Source organism: Triticum aestivum, chromosome 1B (genome assembly GCF_018294505.1).
Source record: "Triticum aestivum cultivar Chinese Spring chromosome 1B, IWGSC CS RefSeq v2.1, whole genome shotgun sequence".
In the NCBI taxonomy this organism is placed as follows: Eukaryota; Viridiplantae; Streptophyta; class Magnoliopsida; order Poales; family Poaceae; genus Triticum; species Triticum aestivum.
In genome coordinates, this window is record NC_057795.1 from 666,878,201 (window position 1) to 666,899,412 (window position 21,212).

Consider the following 21,212-nt stretch of genomic DNA (forward strand, 5'->3'; position numbering starts at 1 on the left):
CCACTTTCTGAACACTGTACTCCCATTGATGGAAGATTTCAAGACTTCTCTGCAAGTTTTGAGGGGTTTCGATACCGGCATCACAACGGAAGTGAATGATAGTACTCCCTCCGTCTTAAAATTCTTGTCTTAAATTTGTTTAGATACGGATGTATCTAATACTAAAACGTGACTTGATACATCGGTATTTAGATAAATCTAAGACAATAATTTTGGGACGGAGGGAGTATAAAGCAAGCACTTGCACACTCTGTTTTTTTTGTTTTTGTTATTGACCTGGAAATCCTTCTGAAGTATTTTCAGCCTAGTATAATTTTATTTTAGGCACATTTTCTATAACTGTGCAACACGTGATGTCGTGGATGCCCTTAATTTGGACATGTTCTGCAGCCCTTCCCCACTGGTTAATGATACTATAGTTCAGACTTCAGAGCAAGTATTTTAATTACACAACCCATGCATTAGCGAAGTACTCTGAATTCTTCATTTCCCAACTCTGAATGAATGAACATTTTCAGATCCTCCCAGTGGGCATCACGAGTTTCAGTTCAGAAGGACTTCGTTCAATCGATGTTTAGGATGGAGCCATCACATGACTGCTCGGCCCTTGTGCTCTCCCCTCCCCTCTCGCCAGCCCGACCAAGAATGGATTCATTCTGAACCATGGAATCTGAAGCGAATTCACATGTCTATCTTTGAAAAATCTCTGCATGCATGGACATTGGCGCCCTACATGGTCATGAGCACGTTCATCCTCGTGTTCGTCGTGCCCGGTCATCGCATATTGGTGTGGAAGAGTTGGTTCGTCGTGACCGGAAATCTTGGCCCTGAGAGTGTTCAAACTAGTTCCCACCAAGTGAACGTAGTAGTACGAGTCACGTTTCTTTTTCTATATGTTTTTTTAGGGGTTTTTCTATAAGACAGTCGCCGGAAAGAAAAAAATTATTTTCAGGGGAACAGCCTACAAGCCCGTATTGGCGGGCCTTTACACGTACGGGCTTTGAGGCTTTCTATACCGTATTGCTTGCTGGGCTTCTGCGCCGAAACGTTAATGAACTGCAGACAGTAAGATTAGTCCTCGCGTGTTCCCCTGGCGTTGCACTATAGCCTGGGTGTGGCGCGCCCCACCCAAAACTAAATTAATCTTTTTTACTTGCCTTGTTCCCTGGTTCATGGTATCTTCCTTCTCTGGTTGAAAAATCTTCAGAAAGAAAGATCAATTGGCAAAAGAGAAAGGAATGTTCTCTAAGACGTGAATACACTGGATGCAGAATGGTTACTTGTTTATACCAATTTATTTTATTGCGAAAAGATTAATGAGCTACTTAGTAGTACTCCCTCCATCCCGAATTATTACAAAATGTGTCTGTATCTAGACAAATTTAAGAGAAAAAATTGGGACGTTGGTAATATGAATCATGTGCTGCCATCATACTAGGTGCCTGTATACATAGCAGAGATATCTCCTCAGAGCACAAGAGGATCCGTGAACTAGGTGCCTGTATACAACTTGAAAAAAAAACTAGGTGCCTGTATACATAGCAGAGATATCTCCTCAGTCACAAGTACATGGATTGTTCATGTCAAGCTCAACGTGCAATTGATCGTTCTGTAGTTATCTATCACCCTTGGTATTTTCTTGGCCTATGTGCTAGGCATGTTTGTTCCTTGGAGGCAGGGACGAATCCAAGGGGGGACGAGGGGGGGTTAACGATTAGCTTCGCCCCGCCTGATGGGCTGATCACTCCCTAATCACGTGAAAATGAAGCCTGATTCTCTACTCTCCAAAGCCCAAGCCCACACATACCAAGCCGAGATCCAGCAACAGTAGGCCCACAATTTATGAAGACAAAGCGATCGGTCTAGGTCACGCACGTTTCTTTTCCTCTGACCTTGCTGTTCGATGCTGCCGCCACACGTCTAGGGCGGTTTTGCATCAGTTCTCCTTCCAGCCGACGCAAAATCTAAAAGGGTTGGCGATCCATAGTTGCGGTTGCGTAGGCGCACGGCCGGCCGGTCGTTCTCACGGCCAAGATGAACGGCATGGCAACGATGGGTAAGTTTTACTTCCGTCTCTCGCTCTCTCTTGGGAGTAATTTCTTTTTGCGGGGAACTCTCTTGGAGTAAGTTTACATTCATCTCTAATTCTTACTTATATCTCGTTAGTTTGTCGAATCTAATTTTCCAATGCCACAAATTTGTAGAAACTACAAACATTGGAAATTAATTAGGTGTAATCTGATTGACCAGTTCTGCTTGACGCTTGTGTTGATAACTTGCATCAAAAGAGAAAACGAACAATATTCATAGTATGTACTGATGATATGGTTTCCTATATATGGTTACAAAATTTTGGTGCTTATAGTTCTTGCCCCCCCCCCCCCCCCCCCCCCCCCCCCCCGTATCGCCGATTTCTGGCTCTGTCCTGCTTGGAGGTTGCTTGCAGTACTAGGTAATGAAATCATATTACTGAAGTTTGGTCTTGCTGCCACCATTTTGCAGTTTGTTCCCTCTTTTTGTGAGAGTTTTCAGTTAATTTATGGCACCAGGTTTCTGATGCAAATCTTTGGTACCCATTCTTTCAGGAATCTTGCCTTGTACGTTGTCGATTCCTGGTCTATTCTTGATTCCGGAGTCTCCAAGATGGCTGGTGTGTATATGCTCAAGTTCCATACATGAAACAGAGCATCATTCTGAAATCTGTAGTGACATTCTTTTTACTCATCCCTCTTCAGGCAAAGATGAACTTGATGGATGATTTCGTGAATCTTTACAAGTTTTGAGCGGTTTCGAGACTGACATCACAACAGAAGTGAATGATATAAAGGCAAGCACTTGCCCTTTTGTTTCTCTTGTTTCATTATCTTGGAAATCCTTTGCAAGTATTTTCAGCCTAGTATAAGTTTCTTATCATTGGAAATATGTCTATATGTATGTCATTCTTGTAGAAGCAACATCGCCGATTTTACATTTGAACTTTTGATTGCTGTTGTGCAGAGAGCCGTAGCATCTACAAACAGAAATGCTACGGTCCGTTTTCAGGAGCTAAATCAAAAGAAGTACCGAACTCCATTACTAGTAATTTCCATACCCTTTTTCACCTTTTTTGGTTCGTTACATACCAAAACCACTGCATTTCTTTAAATGATAGTTATGCTACATTTGGGCAGATAGGAACTGGCCTTCTAGTACTACAAAATTTATGTGGGATAAATGGCACACTGTTCTATGCAAGTAGAATATTCAGAGGTGCAGGTGAGTTATGTCCGGTGATTTTTTTTCTCGTTCAGGCATATCAAGTTCCAGGCATGACTTTTTGGATGGAATTATGATACCTTTGCTAAATTAGGTTAGAACAGGAGGAGAGGTGTTTGCTACATAAGCAACCTGACAGTTACAAGTTTCACTTTGGCAAAAAAAAAAAAAATTGAAGTCACAGGATGCCGCAGCAGATTTATACCCAAGAATTCCTTGTTATTAGTTCAGCCTCTCCTTTAGCATGGGTGCCATTCCATGGCACATAATGTCCAAGGTAAGAGCTGCTGGCCTCTCATAGCCCTTAAGAGCATTCAGATAACCATAATTCTTTTTTGCGGGGCAGATAACCATAATTCAGCGAGATGTTGTGAGTAACAATTCAGAGCAAGCATCTGAATTTCACAACCGATGCATTAGCAAAGTATTATTCTTCAGTTCCAACTCTGAACGAACATTTTCAGATCCTCCCGATGGGCATCAAGAGTTTCGCGAGGAGCTTCGCGACACTGGCCAACATGCTCACTTCCTTCAGGGTGACAATGACAGCAAACCTGCTGCTGAGCTGGAGCGCTGGCGATACGGGACCTAGGTTACAATTCATCTTATAAACCATATATCAGGTAAGAGTTGGTTTCCACAGATTGGAAATCTAGGCGATGGGAGTGTTCAAGCTAGTTCCCACAAAGTGAACGTAGTAGTGGGAGTCATGTTTCTTTTTTCCATCATCTTCTGTAAGAAAGTCGCAGGAAAAAAAATATTTTCAGGGGAACAACCTACATCTTTCTATCTTAACTACCGGCGAAAAAAATGTTGGGACCGGCGAATCAATTTTTTTTTGCTGATGGATGAAATTGCTGCAACCGGCGAAACAAAAGCTGGAAACGACAAATTAAGAAGCTGCAACCGGGTAAATAAAAATAAATAAAAGGCATGCAGGAGCACAGCGCCTTGCAAATAATGTTATTGCATCCGCATGGGTTGCGAGCATCGTCGCCTCGACAATGTCGACATTGCAGAGGAGGGCGCGGAGCAGCTCGTCGTTGCCTCATCCACGTCCTCTCACATCGCAGCAACAGTCGGGTTCTTGAGCTCTCAGCAGCAGATAGAGCTCGCAACGGGGGTGGGTGGTTGCCCGCGGGAGGGTGGGGGCAGCGAGCGCACTGTGCCGTGCTGCAGACATGAGAGGTGGACGATGGGGAGAAAGAAGTGGCCATGAATTGGCAAGAGAAGGAGAAATAAAGTGGGCGGGGGGAACGAAGGAGAAGGTATGCGAAGGGATAAGAAAACGAGTGGTAGAGAAGATAAGGCAGGAAAAAAGAAGGATGTGGAACGCAGGATCTCTCATGATCGCGTGGTTCCCACGAGACCGGCGCAAAGCTTCCGCCGGCCGTCCGTCAGCCTTTAAAAAAACTACCAATTGCACGCACGGGTAACATAAGGGACACATCATGTAAAAAAACATAAGGAACTTTTGAGGTTGTTCTTTTTGCTGCTCAAGCTTCTGCAGCTTTTCTATATTTTTTTCCCTGAGAACAATAGCAAACATAGACGTTGTCGATCAAGATCCTGAACACGCGCCATCCCACGAATCCGGATCATGGACAGTGACGCAGGCGTAACTATATAACTCAGGCACTAACCTTGTGCTACGACGTGTTTCTCTGTCGTGCCATCTCACGACCCAGTTGACGCACAACGCTAGCGGCTGCGACTCGGACGAGACCAGGGCTCGACGTCGGCCCGTTCGATTATTTACCTATTACATATGACGCACTATTGACCATGCATATCATATAAACGAGCGAATATGATATCAGAACACTTGCACCATCGTCGCCCTCCATGCACCTTGAGCTTCCTTCACCACCCCCTCTGTTGTCTTCGCCTATACGCCCTCCACCGTTCCTTCATAATGTCGAATAGAGTGCGGGCAACATGGAAAGCGTGGAAACCATGGACAGCGTGGACGATCCAGTCCAACATCTCGCCAGTCCTGCAGTGCAAATGGTTACCAACTACTGTAGTAGCAGTATGTTTGTGTGTTTTTGTTTTGGTACAGCGGAGATGGAGGGAGGGGAGGGCCTACTTTTATAAGCGCCAAAAGTGAAGAAAGAAAACTGCGGGCATTTCATTTGCAACACCATGCGGCCAAATCAGCATTCTTCACTGGAACCAGTGTTACTTTGTCCAAAGCGCGTCAAGAGTCTTGCACCGGTCGTCTTACGTTCTTGCGTATATTCTGATTCCAGAAGGTGTGAAGACTTGTAATCCCGGTCGTGGCGAATAATCTACAGGGATGAAAGCAACTAGACCTAAAAATATACTCCCTCCGTCCCATAATGTATGACGTTTTTTGACACTACACTAGTGTCAAAAAAACGTCTTTCCTTTCCCGCAAAAAAAAAAGTGTAGTGTGTTCTTCACCCCAGCCTGTTCGTCCATCCACAACCACGCAAGCCACATCGTAAGAAAAAATGGACTGGGAGTCAGGTAAACTTACGAGGGCAGGAAGGAGCATGTCCCACTGAAACCACCGGCCGTAAGCAGAACGACTCGCAAGGTAATTTTACAAGATGCATGGAGATAAAATTACATCGTGCATGCAAGAAACCAATCCGGTTTTGTTTTGTTTTGCATGCAACGTAGTTTTACAGCGAGATATAGACTATTTAAACTCAAATTTTTTAAAGCGCACGCGCACTTTTTGAAAGAAACAAGCGGCCTCTCTCTCGCGACCGCGTCGCCCCCCGCGGGCGACCGGCCACGCGACCGGTCTCCTCCCTCCAGGCCCCCTCCCTCCCCCCTTCTCGCCGCCGTCGCCGGCGCCCGCGGCCGGCTTGGCCCCGGGGCTGGTGGTGGCGGTGGCCTCCTGGCCCTTCCCCTCCTGGTCACTCTCCGGCGCGGGCGGAGCTGCTCCGGGGGGTGCGTCTAGACGGCGGCGGTCTGGCGTGGCGGCGGGGCTCCGTGGCGCATGCAGGCGAGCAGCTGGGCGGCAGCGCTGCCGTTGGCGGCGGGGCGGCGGGATCTGGCGTCGTCCGCTGGGCCCAGATCATCTGGGCCTGGGCGGGCCGGCGGCGGGGATGGTCTCCGGTGTGGCTTTTGGGAGGCGGGGGAGACGCGGCGAGTGGCTGGGTGCCGGCGGCGCCGATGCCGGCCTGCTGCATCGCAGCCGGCGGGGCTTAACGGGCCCGCTTCGGGCCTGGCTGGCCAGGGGTGGCCCGGCATGCCCCGCTGCCGCGTCCGGACGGATACTGCGACGGTGCCGGAGGCACGGGCCTCCCGGATGACGGCGGTGGAGGTGGTTCCCTCCCGCTCGGTGTCGGTGTTGCTGCTCCCATCATGGTGAGCTTCTCTCCGGTCCTCTCGGCCTCGTAGTGGTGTTCGTAGTGAGGCGGCGTGGCGGCGGCGCTACCGCGTTGGCGCATGGTGACGGGCGACGGTTTGGCGGGTCGGTTCCGTCCGGTTGGGCGGTTGGGGTTGGAATGCGGGAGAAATCCCTGCCGGCTTCAGCCCCGACGCGGTGACACCTGCGGGTGCCACCATTCCTTTCTGGAGGGTGTTCGGTGGTATCCACCCCCCACCTTCCTCCGCGTGCCGGGGGAAACCCGAGGACTCGTCCGAGCAGCAGTGTCGTCGGCGTCGCATCCCTTCTTGGAGGTGCTGCTTGGTACGCGGCGGTTCGAAGCCTCGGTCTGTGGTCGTCTGTATCCAGTGGGCGCCGCGGTGGCGGGTCATCCGCGCTTTGCCGAGCTGCCGTGGTTGGCATTTCTTTATTCTTCTTTTTCTTTTGGTGTGTTGTGCTACTCGCCACAGCGATCTCTGTACTCGGTGTTGGTTGCTTTGAAATACAAAGCGGGGGAAACCCTTTTTGTAAGAAACAAGCGGCCAGGCTTCATTGCCATGCATGAGTAGTTTTTTTGTCTGCTATTGCATGTCGTTATTAGTATTAAATGTGTTCACACTGGTTAGTTCGATTTGAAAGAAACAACTTCACATGCAATTTTTTCGGTTTTTTAAATTTTTTAAAAGCCATATCTTTCAAACCGCGCGTCCAATTTCAGATCGGTCTTCACTCTTGGATTTTTGGCGATGAGATCTTTGAAACTAGTGTCGGAAATATTAGCACTTTTCTGACTAATCTAATCCACGAGTAAACAGTAAGCATGGCAAATACGGTATGCATCTCATACCGATACCTAAGCATGTGAGCATGTATAGTACATAGAACCAAAACATCTATGAACAGCATATATACGGCCAGCACATGAACGAGCAAATAGGGGATGAACGAGTCATACCCTCCGGTTGGCCAGGCCAATGCGGCGGCGGCGGCGGCAGCCTCGGCATCGGCCGAGGCCTTCTTCTTGGCGGCAGCGTCGTCAGCCATGGGGTCGATGCAGGGGAAGTAGTGGAAGCAGAGGCGGACGGAGACGGGGACGGATCGGGAGCAGTCGTGTCGAGACGCTCCTCAAAAACCTTATTGCCGTTCTCCCGGGCAGGATCTCGAACGACAGGGTTCCGGAGGCACCTGCTCTCCCGACCAACCGTGAATGCGGTCGTTGGGATGGGATCGCCGGAAGAAGCACAGAGAGAGGAACAGTAGATGACGGCTAGGGTTGTACGAGAGACGGTGAGTGAACTGAGTTAGGGTTCACTCCACTGGCCAGCGCCTTCTTATATAGGCCTTCAGGTAGATGGGCCTGGGCCAGGCCCACGATCGAGTCCGCGAACAGCCCATGGTCCAACGTCTTGGAAAGTGGCGCTTCCGTAAGCGACTCGTTAATTAATTAACCATTCCTGAGCGGCAAAAATAAGCTTCGGCTCGGCTCATTCCCGCAACCCGCAACCCGCGGCGCGCGCACGTCGTGACGAGGCGAGGCGGGCGGCGGAGGAGGAGGAGCGCGCGTGTACAGCTTCTATTCCCAAGCTCCCAATAGCAAGTGGTAGAGCAACCCTGATAAAAAGGTCTTACTCTTCTTACTGTAGCAGTATTGTGTCTACTAAACAAGTAAACTGTTGGCTACTTAGATAAGGTATTTTGAATTATGCGCTTATTGGTTTGTAAAAACATTTACCAGCTAGTATGGCTGTGTTAAAACCTCATGGCTTGTGAGCAGCTTGAGAATGACTCAGGTTTTAGTTGGACGTGAAAATATATGAGGCAGAGTATGAGCTTCCTTTTGTATCATTGTTGGAAAAATTAGCCGAAAGGTAGCTCACAGAATTTTAAATCGACATGAGTCGTACTAGCATGGTAGGTACGTTATCTTTGATACATATAATTAGAACTGTACCGATTTGTTACCTTTATGTTTTGGAATGAAAATTTAGTTGCCAAAACACAAATGAAATTAAGTCACAAAATGGGAAATAAAGCAAGTTTGCGGAACAAGCAAATAATACTGAAACTGAAGTACGCAAGGCAGATTGAACTCAAAATTAAATAATAGCTTGAGCAATCCAAGCAGCCCGTGCTCCTCATCCTGATCAAGGTCTTCTTCCCAACGTTCCAGCTCAATCCTACACCTCCTTTATACATGGATCGGTCCCTGAAAGCAGCCGGCAAATGCACGTTTGTTAGCAAAAGTGCCCAGAAAGTTTCAACAAAAAAGGCAGGTTCTTAAACTTTATGCTTGTTTGACTTGGCCTAGTTTAGTTCGGAACATTTATGTCTTATATCAAATATCACTTTTACAGTTCCTTCACAGGTCACTAATGGCACATCCGCACGTGCCTAGGTTCTGCGACGTCGGGCTCCCAGATTGACAAGGCGTTGATTCATCGGGCATGGAAAAGGAGCTAATTAACGGTTGCCGAAACAAGAAGTAGCTGGTATGCAGTCTGGACCGTGCACGCATAAATATTTGATGGGAAGAAAGGACCGTGCAGAAAAAGTAGACACTGCCCAAAAAGCGGCTTGCAAAATGATCCATACTTTAGTATTCACTTCTTCAATCCATACTTTAGTATTTTCTAAAAAGGCTTTCAGGTTTCCTGCGAGTCAATAAATTCACATGTTCACCCGCAAATAAAAAATAAAATAAAAATCACATGTTGCAGCATGAATAGTATACCTGAACCTTTCTGCGAACCTACCTAAATCCTTATCTTGATATAGGCATATAGCAATAAAGAGTATATCTAACAAAAATTCAATTCTACATGCAAAACAACATCATAAACTTGAGTTTTATTGCACAATAGTAGATAAAGGTTGGGATTTTGTTCTAGGCCGGGAGCCGACATGGAGAGAGGGCCGGGACACCATCAAAATAGGCAAATGTGTTTTTAGCCACAAAAGGCATAGTAAAGGATCCTATCCTATTTCTTGTGTTATCTTAAATTTTGGGTATATCTTGTAAAAAAGAAGATAGAGGTGCCTATCAAAAAGATACTCCGAAGGCTTCGGGATCAAGGTCTCATTAGCCGAAGAAGACCCAGGCGAATCCACGAGGCCTCTTTGACCAACGTCAGTGACAGAGACATATAGCATATTGGTCCGTGGGCATCTCGATAAGGCCTCTGTCCTACTACAGGTGCTGCGACAACCTTTACCAAGTCCCAACGATTGTCTGCAGCCTGCGGGAGTGAAGCGGGGGCCAAACGTTTCTTAAAGGTGATAATACTAATGAATCAATTCTTTTTTCCATCATACTATTATAGTTCAGGGAAAACATTTGAATTACACAACCAATGCTCACTTCCTTGGCGGTGACAATGGCGGCAAAACTTGCTGCTCAGCTGGAGCGCTGGAGGTTAATACTTCTGCACTCCTATCTTGCCTGCCTGGATCAATGATCCTGACCAAAAACCTGAAGAAATTTTACATTCCTTTCTTTGAACAATCTCTACATGCAGCGACATTCATGTTTCTTTTAGGGAATACAGGGAAATTCACGTAGTACATGGTCGTGAGCGCGGTCACCCTTGTATGGGCCGGCTCCAGAGTCACGCTGAGGCCGTATGACTGGGCCTTTAAACATATGGGCTTTGAGGCTTTCTATCTTATTGCTGGATTTATGCGCCTCAACAGTAATGAATATAAAATTCTCAAAAAAAAACAGTAACGAATATCAAACGGAAATCCTCAAGGTTAGATTAGTCCCACACTGCTTGCGCAGATTAGAGGAACTCGTCAGACGGGTATAAGAGGAGGGGCAAGGCTCCACATCAACTCATACCTTTCTCGGCCTTTTGGCTAAGATCAAGTGTAGTATCTGTTCTTATCAGTTTAATATCTGATATGTGGACTACATTGTCCATAACGATATTAAATTTATTTTTTATGGGAGAGGATCCATCATAGTGGCTTGCCACTAGGGTCCTTGTGTGTTCCTCAGGCGTTGCACTACAATCCGGGTGTGGCGCACCCTAGCCAAAACCAAATTAAATATTTAACTTGCCTTGTTCGCTGGGCTTCAAACACGGTTCATGGTATCTTCCTTCTCTGGTTGAAAAATGTTTAGAAAGAAAGATCATTTGTATAAAGAGAAAGGAATGTTCTCTGAGACTTGAATGTGTTGGATGCAGAATGGTCCATCTTTTATACCAATTTATTTTATTGCCAAAATATTATTGAGCTACTTGGTAGTACTCCCTCCATCGTGAATTATTAAAAAAATGTATCTAGACAAATCTAAGACAAGAATTTGGGACGGAGGTAATATGAATTATGTGCTGCCACCATACTAGGTGCCCTGCATACATAGCAGAGATATCTCCTCAAAGCACACGAGGATCCGTGTGAACCAGGTGCCTATATACATATCAGAGATATCTCCTCAGTCACGAGTACATGGATTGTTCATGTCAAGCTCACCGTGCAATTGATCGTTAAGTACTAGGTAATGCAATCATATTACTGAAGTTTGGTCTTGCTGCTACCATTTTGCAGTTTCTTCCCTGCTTTTTGTGAGAGTTTTCAGTTAATTTCTGACATCGGGTTTCTGATGAAAATCTCTGGTATCTATTCTTTCAGTAACCTTGCCTTGTACATTGTTGATTCCTGATCTATTCTTCATTCCAAAATCTTGAAGATGGCTCGTGTGTACATGATCAAGTTCGATATATGAAACAGAGCATCATTCTGAAATCTGTACTGTAGTGACATTCTTTTTACTCATCCCTTTTGAGGCAAAGATGAACTTGATGGATGATTTCGAGACTTCTCTGCTAGTTTTTGAGGGGTTTCGAGACCGACATCACAGCGGAAGTGAATGATATAAAGGCAAGCACTTGCACTCTTTTTTTCTCTCATTTATTGACTTGGAAATCCTTCTGAAGTATATTCAGTCTAGTATAATTTCCTTAAAATCGGAAATATGTATATATGTGTGTCACTCTTCTAGAAGTAACATCGTCGATTTTAGATTTGAAATTTTTGACTGCTGTTGTGCAGAGAGCCGTAGCATCTGCAAACAAAAAGGCTACGGGCCGTTTTCAGGAGCTGAATCAAAAGAAGTACCGAACTCCCTTACTAGTAATTTCCTTACCCTTTTTCATATTTTTGGTTCATCACATACAAAAATTACTGCATCTTTTAAATGATAATTATGCCAAATTTGGGCAGATAGGAACTGGCCTTCTAGTACTTCAAAATTTATGTGGGATAAATGGATACTGTTTTACGCAAGTAGAATCTTCAGAGCTGCAGGTGAGTTATGCAGCATTTTCCTTTTCCAGGTTTTTTTTTATCGTTTAGGCATAGTAAGTTGTAGGCATGACTTTCCGGATGGAATTAGGTTATCTTTGCTAATTTAGACTGGAATAATAGGAGAGGTGTTAGGTTGTTTGCTACATAGCCAACCTGACAGTGACAAGTTACACTTTGGCAAAAAAATCTTTCAAGTCACAGGGTATCCCAACAATTCCTTGTTATTATGAGTTCAGCACTATGCTAGCTTCAATAAAGATAATATAATAAATAACTTGATGGTATGGTTTTTCATTCTGCTTTCTCAATCGAAGTAGGAAGATGCCATTTCATCATCTACTGTAAAATCATTCGTCTTGACCGAATAGCTTCAAAGTACCAGCAGTTTCATCTGTTTCTGAACCCTTTTCGAAAAAAAAAGATTCTGTTTCTGAAGTACAAAAGTGACTTTCCTTAAGTACAATTGTGATACTTTGGCTTGTAAATCTGACATGTAAAGTTCATCAGGGTTCACAAACAGTGACCTGGCCACATGTGCACTTGGAGCTATTCAGGTATGTGATATAACATGTTTTGAGGCCATTTAAGTTATCTTTTTAGCAAGTTTCGATCTCGTCTCGCTGACAGCACTACCTCTATTAGGTTCTCGCCACCGGAGTTACAACCTCGCTACTTGATAAAGCTGGCCGACGGATGCTCCTTATTGTAAGTTCCTCACAACCTCGCTACTAGTTTGTAAGCTGTATGTTTTTTAAATGAAGTGTAAGCTGTATGTAACTTTAATATGTTTCCCACTTCAAATTTCAGATCTCTACTGCTGGGACGACTCTAAGCCTTCTTGCAATTTCTGTTGCATTTTTCCTCAAGGTATATTGGGGTGTCTTAGCCTTTGATTCTGGTAAAAAAAAACATGGCATTTTAAGATGCTGAGCGGCAAGCACGGTTTATCACCGGGTCTCTTGCTCTTCTGCCAAGCCACTCTGAACTTATCATATGGTTATGATGGTTATTTCTTTCAGGATAATCTACCACATGACTCTCACTCGGACTACATCTTAAGCATGGTGTCCTTGGTGGCTCTTGTGGTATGTCTGCAGTTATATCATTTCATCGCGTGACATATGCGGTGAACGAACCTGTGCCAAAAAATCTTCTTAACCTAGATGTTTCTTCAGGCTTATATCATCACCTTCTCCTTCGGCATGGGTGCCATTCCATGGGTCATAATGTCCGAGGTAAGAGCTGCCGGCCTCTCATAGCCCTCAAGAGCATTCAGACAACCATAATTCAGAGAGATGCCATGAATAACAATTCAGAGCAATCATCTGAATTGCACCACCGATGCATTAGGAAAGTATTCTGAATTCTTCAGTACCAACTTTGCATGAATATTTTCAGATCCTCCCGGTGGGCATCAAGAGCTTCGCGGGGAGCTTCGCGACGCTGGCCAACATGCTCACTTCCTTCGGGGTGACAATGACGGCGAACCTGCTACTGAGCTGGAGCGCTGGCGGTACGTGACTGTTCCGCGCCTCTGCTCTCCCCTCTTGCCTGACCAAGGATTCATTCTGAACCATGAAACTTGATGAACTTTTACATATTCATTCATCATATCTCTATAAACAATTTCTGCAGGGACCTTCGCATCGTACATGGTCGTGAGCGCGTTCGCCCTCGTGTTCGTCATCCTTTGGGTGCCGGAGACCAAGGGGAGGACCCTGGAGGAGATACAATGGTCGTTCCGGTGAGCAATCTCATCCGCGGTACCACCCGGTCGTCGCATATGTCAGGCAAGAACTGGTTTGCACAGTCAGCAATCTTGGCTCCTCGAATCTGGCAGCCAGTTCCCATCAAGTGGAATCAGTAGTACCAGCTGTCACATTATTTTCTTCTTCTGTTATGTATCTTTTGTCTAAGACAAGAAAATCATATTTTCAGCGGGAACGAGCAGCCCCAGAAAGGCCGTGTGTTATGTTTCCTGCCGACGCTGTGCGGCTGGGCCGGGCTTTGAGGCCCAGTCTTCTTCTTGGTTTCTGCGCCCGAACGGTCAAATAAAACCTGCCGGTTAGATTAGTCCCACACGGCTTACGTAGCTCAGCATAGGTGGTCGGATGGGTATAAAAGCAGGGGCAAGGCTGTGTTTCAACTCATACCTTTCTCGGCCTTTTGGCTAAGATCAAGTGTAGTATCTGTTCTTATCAGTTTAATATCTGATATGTGGATGTCCACAATGATATTAAATTTATTTTTTATGAGGGAGGAACCATCATAGTGGCTTGCCACTAGGATCCTCGCGTGTTCACCGGGCGTTGCACTATAGCCTGGGTGAGGCGCACCCCAACCAAAACCAAATTAAATATTTAACTCAACTTTAAATTTGATTTGATTAAATCATTTAATTCAAAATAAAATGAGCTGTGAAACAACAATGGCCTAGCTCAGTCAAACTGAGCTCTTGCTGCAGTTGAACATGATCAAATAGCTAATCACGACCCAAAGAGCATAAGTTAGTTTTTCCTTTGTTTTTGCTGGGATTTCCTTTTTCTTTTCAAGAATCCAGAGTTCACTCATTACGAAACTCGTAAACATTATTTGTAGAAACATTATCAAGGAGTAGGGCTCCGTTTATAGTTTGTGAGCCCCATGAGGTCAACTCATTTTTTTGGTTTGGTTCAAAAAGAAATGAGTTGGTACAAACTTCCTTTTTGTATCTCGGTTGAAATATGAGCCGAGGGAGGGTGCTCCAAGTCTAGCTTGCTAAATTTTGACTACAAATAGGTTAAGCTAGCATCGTAGGTAGTGTGTTATCTTCATTACAAATAATGAGCTACTGAGGAATAGGGGGGGTTCGACCAAATCTTAGCAATATGTTGCCTTTGTATTTAGGAAAATTTTGGTTGCTTTTTTATACGTGCTAGAATTTGTGTGCCCCCCCCCTCCCCCCACGCACACCCCCGCGCAGACACACACAAGTTTATCTTACTTGTGTTGAAAATGACTCATGATGGGCTCGAGGTCGTTACTGACCGAGTATGATTCAACTCTAAAGTTCGAACTCTTGAAACAGGCTTTTGCCCGCTTTATATATAAATAAATAACCGAACAAAGTACACAAGACAAAATGGAGAGGTAGCCCTCTTACAAAGCATGCCCCAGGATAACCTGATCACACAAAACACACACAACTACGCTATCGAAGAGAACATAGGGAGGACTAGATACAACACCATGCTATGCCCCAGCACACCTAAGCTTCACGGGAAAGCCCTCAAGAGGGAAAGACGGCGTGAAGCGTCGTTGCTGCCGAGTCCAATGTGGACATGAGCTTTCACCCGGAACCCTGACACGAAGAGGAGAACCACAACGACGTCTTCAAGAAGAGAGTGGTGCCCGTGAGTGTCGCCACAGTCGGCACAAAGCGTGGAGCTTTTGTTTGGTAGCTCAACCATGTCACACCAGGATAACTGCGACGATCCCAGACTCCCAACTCTGTATTTGGGCGTCGCCACTGGCAACGACAGACGACGAGCCTGAGCCACCTAACGCTGCCCCGTCGCCGCCCACAGGACCAAGAGGGAAACCACCGCCGCCGCCATAGTACCTACAGGTCTGAAACACTGCCATCCGTCCACTTCACAGCACACCCACCACAGTTGGAAGAGTGGACACCTCCATCCACTCATAGCCCGACATCATCCATTGATTCTGGGTTAGCGCCTCCACCGTAGGAAGTGCCCACACCTGCATCTCCAGCCAGCCCCGGTGGACAAGGAGGGGTACGAATCGAGGATTGCCAATGTCCGTTGTCGAGCAAGTCCTAACCCTAGCCCTCCGGCCTTGAGCCAGGTGAGCACGCACAACGCCATGTCCTTGGCCTTCGGCGACGATCTGACAACACAAGTAGCGATGGCACGCCCACCACCAACTCCTACCGCACCTGCGAGAGGAAGACGCCGCTCACGAGCACATCCCGCGCCGAGCCCAACCTCACCTACCCCAAGCACCAGCTGTCCAGCTCCGATCCGCCTCAGGCATAGATCTATCCCGGCCGAGCATGAACCTTAGCTCCAAGCCTTCGCCATTTGCATTCGAACTCTAGCTCAAGTCAAACTGAGCTCGCTTGTTTTATAATACAAGTTGAGCCAAGTTTAGATTGGTCAATCAAATTCAACCCGTTTTCATCCCTACTTTCATGTTTTGGAATGAACAAAAATAATTTGTCAACGTCGTCTAAAAATGGTCCACCATTTATAGAAAAACATGGTTCTTGTCGCGCTAACCAGGCAATGCGCATGTGGAATGAAGCGACCTTGTCATCCCCCGGCCGTTGCCGCATCTAAGCCTGATCAGACCGCTAGTCATGTAAGATATTTTGGACATTTTCTGCGGACTCCCCCCCCCCCCCTGGTTAATAATACTAGAGCAAGCATTTTAATTACACAACCGATGCATCAGCGAAATACTCGGAATTATTCACTTCCAACTCTGAACGAACATTTTCAGATCATTCATGTCTGCATCAGAGTTTCGCGGGGAGCTTCGCCGACACTCGCCAACATGCTCACTTCATGGTGACGATGATGGTGAATCTGTGCCCTTGCGGTACGACGATTTCAGTTCAGAAGGACTTTGTTCAGTCGAGGTTCTGAGTTTCTGACCAAGGACTAATTCTGAGCCATGAAACCAGACGCAAATTCACATGTTCATCATCTTTGCAAACAATTTCTACAGGTACTACCGCGTCGTACATGGTGGTCACTCTTCGGGTGCCGGAGACAAATGGGATTATGGGAGGAACCTTTTTTTTGCATGGTATTATGGGAGGAACCTGGAAGAGATACAGTGGTCCGCCATACGCAGAAACCTAAAACGTATTTCCATGAAGGAAAAAAAAAACCAGGATTGTCGTGTATCATGCCGAAGCCGTATTACTGGGCCTTTGAATATGTGGGCTTTGAGGATTTCTGTCTTCTAGCTGGGTCTCTGGGCCCAAGCGTTAATCAAGCTAGTTGAAATCAGATAGAAACCTCCCGCTTAGAATAGTCCCACACGGCTTAGGCAGTTCATCACAGGTGGTCGGACGGGTATAAGAGCGGGGGCAAGTCACCGTTTTTACTCATACCTTTCTCGGCCTTTTGGCTAAGATCAAGTGTAGTATCTGTTCTTATCAGTTTAATATCTGATATGTGGACTACACGTCCACAATGATATTAAATTTATTTTTTATGGGGGAGGATCCATCATAGTGGCTTGCCACTCGGGTCCTCGCGTGTTTCCCGGGCGTTGCACTATAGCCCGGGTGTGGCGCACCCCAACCAAAACTAAAATAAGCTTTTAACTTGACCAAATCATATTGTTCAAATTTAGATTAAATGACTTATGAAATCAGTGTTTAAACAATTTCTACAGGTACTTTCGCGTCATACATGGTGGTCGTTCTTCAGGTGCCGGAGACAAATGAGATAATGGGAGGAACCTGGAGGAGATACAATGGTCCGTCATACGCAGAAACCTAAAACGTATTTTCATGATGAAGGAGAAAATAAGCCGGAATTGTCGTCTACCATGCAGAAGCCGTATTGTTGGGCCTTTGAACCTGTGGGCTTTGAGGCTTTCTATCATCTAGCTGGCTTTTTGGGCCCAAACAGTAATCAAGCTAGTTGAAATTAGACAGAAAACCTCCCGGTTAGATTAGTCCCACACGGCTTACGTAGCTCAGCATAGGTGGTCGGATGGGTATAAAAGCAGGGGCAAGGCTGTGTTTCAACTCATACCTTTCTCGGCCTTTTGGCTAAGATCAAGTGTAGTATCTGTTCTTATCAGTTTAATATCTGATATGTGGACTACATGTCCACAACGATATTAAATTTATTTTTTATGGGGGAGGATCCATCATAGTGGCTTGCCACTCGGGTCCTCGCGTGTTCCCCGGGCGTTGCACTATAGCCCGGGTGTGGCGCACCCCAACCAAAACTAAAATAACCTTTTAACTTGACTAAATTTGACTCCGACATATAGCTTGGAAGTTGGATTGAAAACAAATCAGTTGCATTTTAATAGATCGTGAAATTTCGCCCCATCCCCCCTCCCTTCGATTTTTCATCTTGCTAGGCAATGGCCCAAGATCAACCAGGTCGTTACATAATACAAGTTTGCAACTTGAACTCTAGCTAAAGTCAAAATGAGCTCGCTTACAGGTTTTATAATACATAATACAAGTTGAGCCAAGTTTAGTGTAGGTCACTCGAATTCAACCCGTTTATATCCCTACTTTCATGTTTTGGAATGGAAAAGGAAATCGTCAGCATCGGATAAAATAAATTCATTGGTCTACCGGCTATAGAAATACTTTGTTCTTGTTGCGCTAGTGGGGCAACACGCATGTGAAAGGAGGCGATTTGAACTTTTTGATTGCTATTGTGCACATTGTTGTAGCATCCGCTAGTTATCTATCACCCTTTTGGTATCTTCTTGGCCTATGTGCTAGGCATGTCTGTTCCTTGGAGCTTGCTGGCAGTACTAGGTAATTCAAGTAAACACCTATCGTATTACTGAAGTTTGCTCTTGCCGCTACCAATTTGCAGTTCATTCCCTCTTTTTTGTGAGAGTTTTCGGTTAATTTATGACACCCGGTTTTCTGATGCAAATCTCTGGTATCCAGTCTTTCAGGAACCTTGCCTGTGCGTTGTTAATTCCTGGTTTATTCTTCATTCCAAGTTCCAAGATGGCTGGTGTGTATACGCTCAACTTTGATATATGAAACAGAGCATCATTCTGAAATCTGTAATGACATTCTTTTTACGCATCTGTCTCCACGCAAAGATGAACACGATGGAAGATTTTGAGACTTCTCCGCAAGCTTCGAGGGGTTTCAAGACCGGCATCACAACGGAAGTGAATGATACTAAAGGCAAGCACTTGCACACTCTGTTTTTTTTTTCTCTTATTGACCTGGAAATCCTTCTGAAGTATTTTTCAGCCTAGTATAATTTTATTTTCTGCACATTTTCTATAGCTGTGCAACACGTGATGTCGTGGATGCCCTTGATTTGGACATGTTCTGCAACCCTTCCCCCCGGTTAATAATACTATAGTTCAGACTTCAGAGCAAGTATTTTAATTACGCAACCGATGCATCAGCAAAGTACTCTGAATTCTTCAATTCCCAACTCTGAATGAACAAATTCAGTTTCAGTTCAGAAGGACTTCGTTGAATCGAAGTTTAAATCACGTGTCTGCTCGGCCCTTGTGCTCTCCCCTCCCTTCTCGCCAGCCTGACCAAGAATGGATTCATTCTGAACCATGGAACCTGCAGACGCGAATCCACATGTTCATCTTTGAACAATCTCTACATGCAGGGACCTTTGCATCGTACATGGTCGTGATCACGCCCACCATTGTGTTCGTCGTACTTCAGGTGCCGGGGTCCAAGGGGAGGTCGTTCCGGTGAGGGATTTCAAGCCGTGGTGCCCGGTCATCGCATATTGGTGTGCAAGAGTTGGTTCGTCGTGACCGGAAATCTTGGCCCTGAGAGTGTTCAAGCTAGCTCCCACCAAGTGAACGTAGTATTGCGAGTCACGTTTTTTTTTTCTTTTGTAAGACAAGTCGCGAGAAAGAAAAAACATCTTTTCAGGGCAACAACCTACTACAAGCCCGTGTGTTTCCCTACGAGGCTGTATTGGGCCTTTAAACTTACGGCCTTTTTGAGGCTTTCTATCCTATTGCTGGGCTTCTGAGCCAAAATGTTAATGCACTGCAAACACAAACCCTCAAGGTTAGATTAGTCCCACCTCGCTTGCGGAGCTCGGCGGAACCTGTCGGATGGGTATAAGAGGAGGGGGAAGGCTCCACATCAACTCATACCTTTCTCGGCCTTTTGGCTAAGATCAAGTGTAGTATCTGTTCTTATCAGTTTAATATCTGATATGTGGACTACATGTCCACAACGATATTAAATTTATTTTTTGTGGGGGAGGATCCATCATAGTGGCTTGCCACTAGGGTCCTCTTGTGTTCCCCAGGCGTTGCACTACTGCCCGGGTGTGGCGCACCCCAACCAAAACCACTTTAACCTTTTTACTTGGTGTGTGATTTTATTAAGCCTAAAGCCTAATTTTGGCTTGTATAACAAAGCCTAATTTTGGCTATACATTTCCGTCGGTGAAAGTAGCAGGTTACACATCCAATCTCTTATCAGGTTGTCAGTGATTAACTTGAATACATCATTTTTTCTTAATAAATCCAGTGTCTACTAAACCAGTAAACTGTCGGCTACTTAGATAAGGTATTTTGAATTATGAGCTTATTGCTTTGTAAAAACATTTACCAGCTAGTATGGCTCTGTTAAAAGCTCATGGCTTGTGAGTAGCTTGAGAATGACTCAGATTTTAATTAGTTGGACGTGAAAAATATACGAGGCAGAGTATGAACTTCCTTTTGTATCATTGTTGGAAAAATTAGTAGAAAGGTAGCTCACAGAATTTTAAATTGACATGAGTCGAACTAGCATTGTAGGTACTTAACTTTGATACATATAATGAGAATTGTTCCGATTTGTTACCTTTAAGTTTTGGAATGAAAAGTTAGTTGCCAAAGCACAAATGAAAATAAGTCACAAACTGGGAAATAAAGCAAGTTTGCATACTGAAACTTAAGTACACAAGGCAGATTGAACTCAAAATTAAATAATAGCTTGAGCAATCCAAGCAGCCCGTGCTCCTCATCCTGATCAAGGTCTTCTTCCCAACGTTCCAGCTCAATCCTACACCTCCTTATACATGGATCGGTCCCTGAAAGCAGCCGGCGAATGCACGTTTGTTAGCAAAAGTGCCCAGAAAGTTTCAACAAAAAAGGCAGGTTCTTACCAACGATTCCCACTGCTGCCTCTACTCTAATCTAATCACAAATCACAAAATCCACTAATTTCCAAAAAAAAGTAATTTGTTTCTGGTTCTATTATATATCAATGTGCAGGAACTGCGTTGGTAATGAAATCATTTGATTGATTTAAAAAACCCAGAACAAAAGGCAAAACTTTATGCTTTTTTGACTTGGCCTAATTTAGTTCTGAATATTTTATGTCTTATATCAGATATCACTTTTGCAGTTCCTTCATAGGTCACAATGGTACATCCCCACGTGCCTAGGTTCTGCGATGTCGGTCCCCCAGATTGACAAGGCGTTGATTCATCCGGCATGGGAAAGGAGCTAATTAACGGTTGCCGAAACAAGAAATAGCTGGATGCAATCAGGACCGTGTGCACACATAAATATTTGATGGGAAGAAAGGACCGTGCAGAAA

At 45.2% G+C, this 21,212-nt stretch overlaps 5 non-coding genes and 1 pseudogene across 5 annotated transcripts; all 6 read left to right on the forward strand.

Moving 5' to 3' along the window:
* The first annotated feature begins 1,411 nt into the window (after positions 1-1,411).
* Positions 1,412-13,659, forward strand: LOC123082068 (sugar transporter ERD6-like 4; annotated as a pseudogene).
* LOC123150609 (U2 spliceosomal RNA) lies at positions 10,436-10,633 on the forward strand. Its single transcript, XR_006475242.1, has one exon. It is a non-coding gene; the product is annotated as a U2 spliceosomal RNA (small nuclear RNA).
* A 401-nt stretch (positions 13,660-14,060) lies between the features above and the next one.
* Positions 14,061-14,252, forward strand: LOC123150587 (U2 spliceosomal RNA). The gene has a single exon (XR_006475231.1). It is a non-coding gene; the product is annotated as a U2 spliceosomal RNA (small nuclear RNA).
* A 2,777-nt stretch (positions 14,253-17,029) lies between these two features.
* On the forward strand, positions 17,030-17,226 carry LOC123150536 (U2 spliceosomal RNA). Its single transcript, XR_006475164.1, has one exon. It is a non-coding gene; the product is annotated as a U2 spliceosomal RNA (small nuclear RNA).
* A 455-nt stretch (positions 17,227-17,681) lies between these two features.
* LOC123150543 (U2 spliceosomal RNA) lies at positions 17,682-17,878 on the forward strand. The gene has a single exon (XR_006475187.1). It is a non-coding gene; the product is annotated as a U2 spliceosomal RNA (small nuclear RNA).
* A 1,892-nt stretch (positions 17,879-19,770) lies between these two features.
* Positions 19,771-19,967, forward strand: LOC123150549 (U2 spliceosomal RNA). Its single transcript, XR_006475190.1, has one exon. It is a non-coding gene; the product is annotated as a U2 spliceosomal RNA (small nuclear RNA).
* Positions 19,968-21,212: the final 1,245 nt, after the last annotated feature.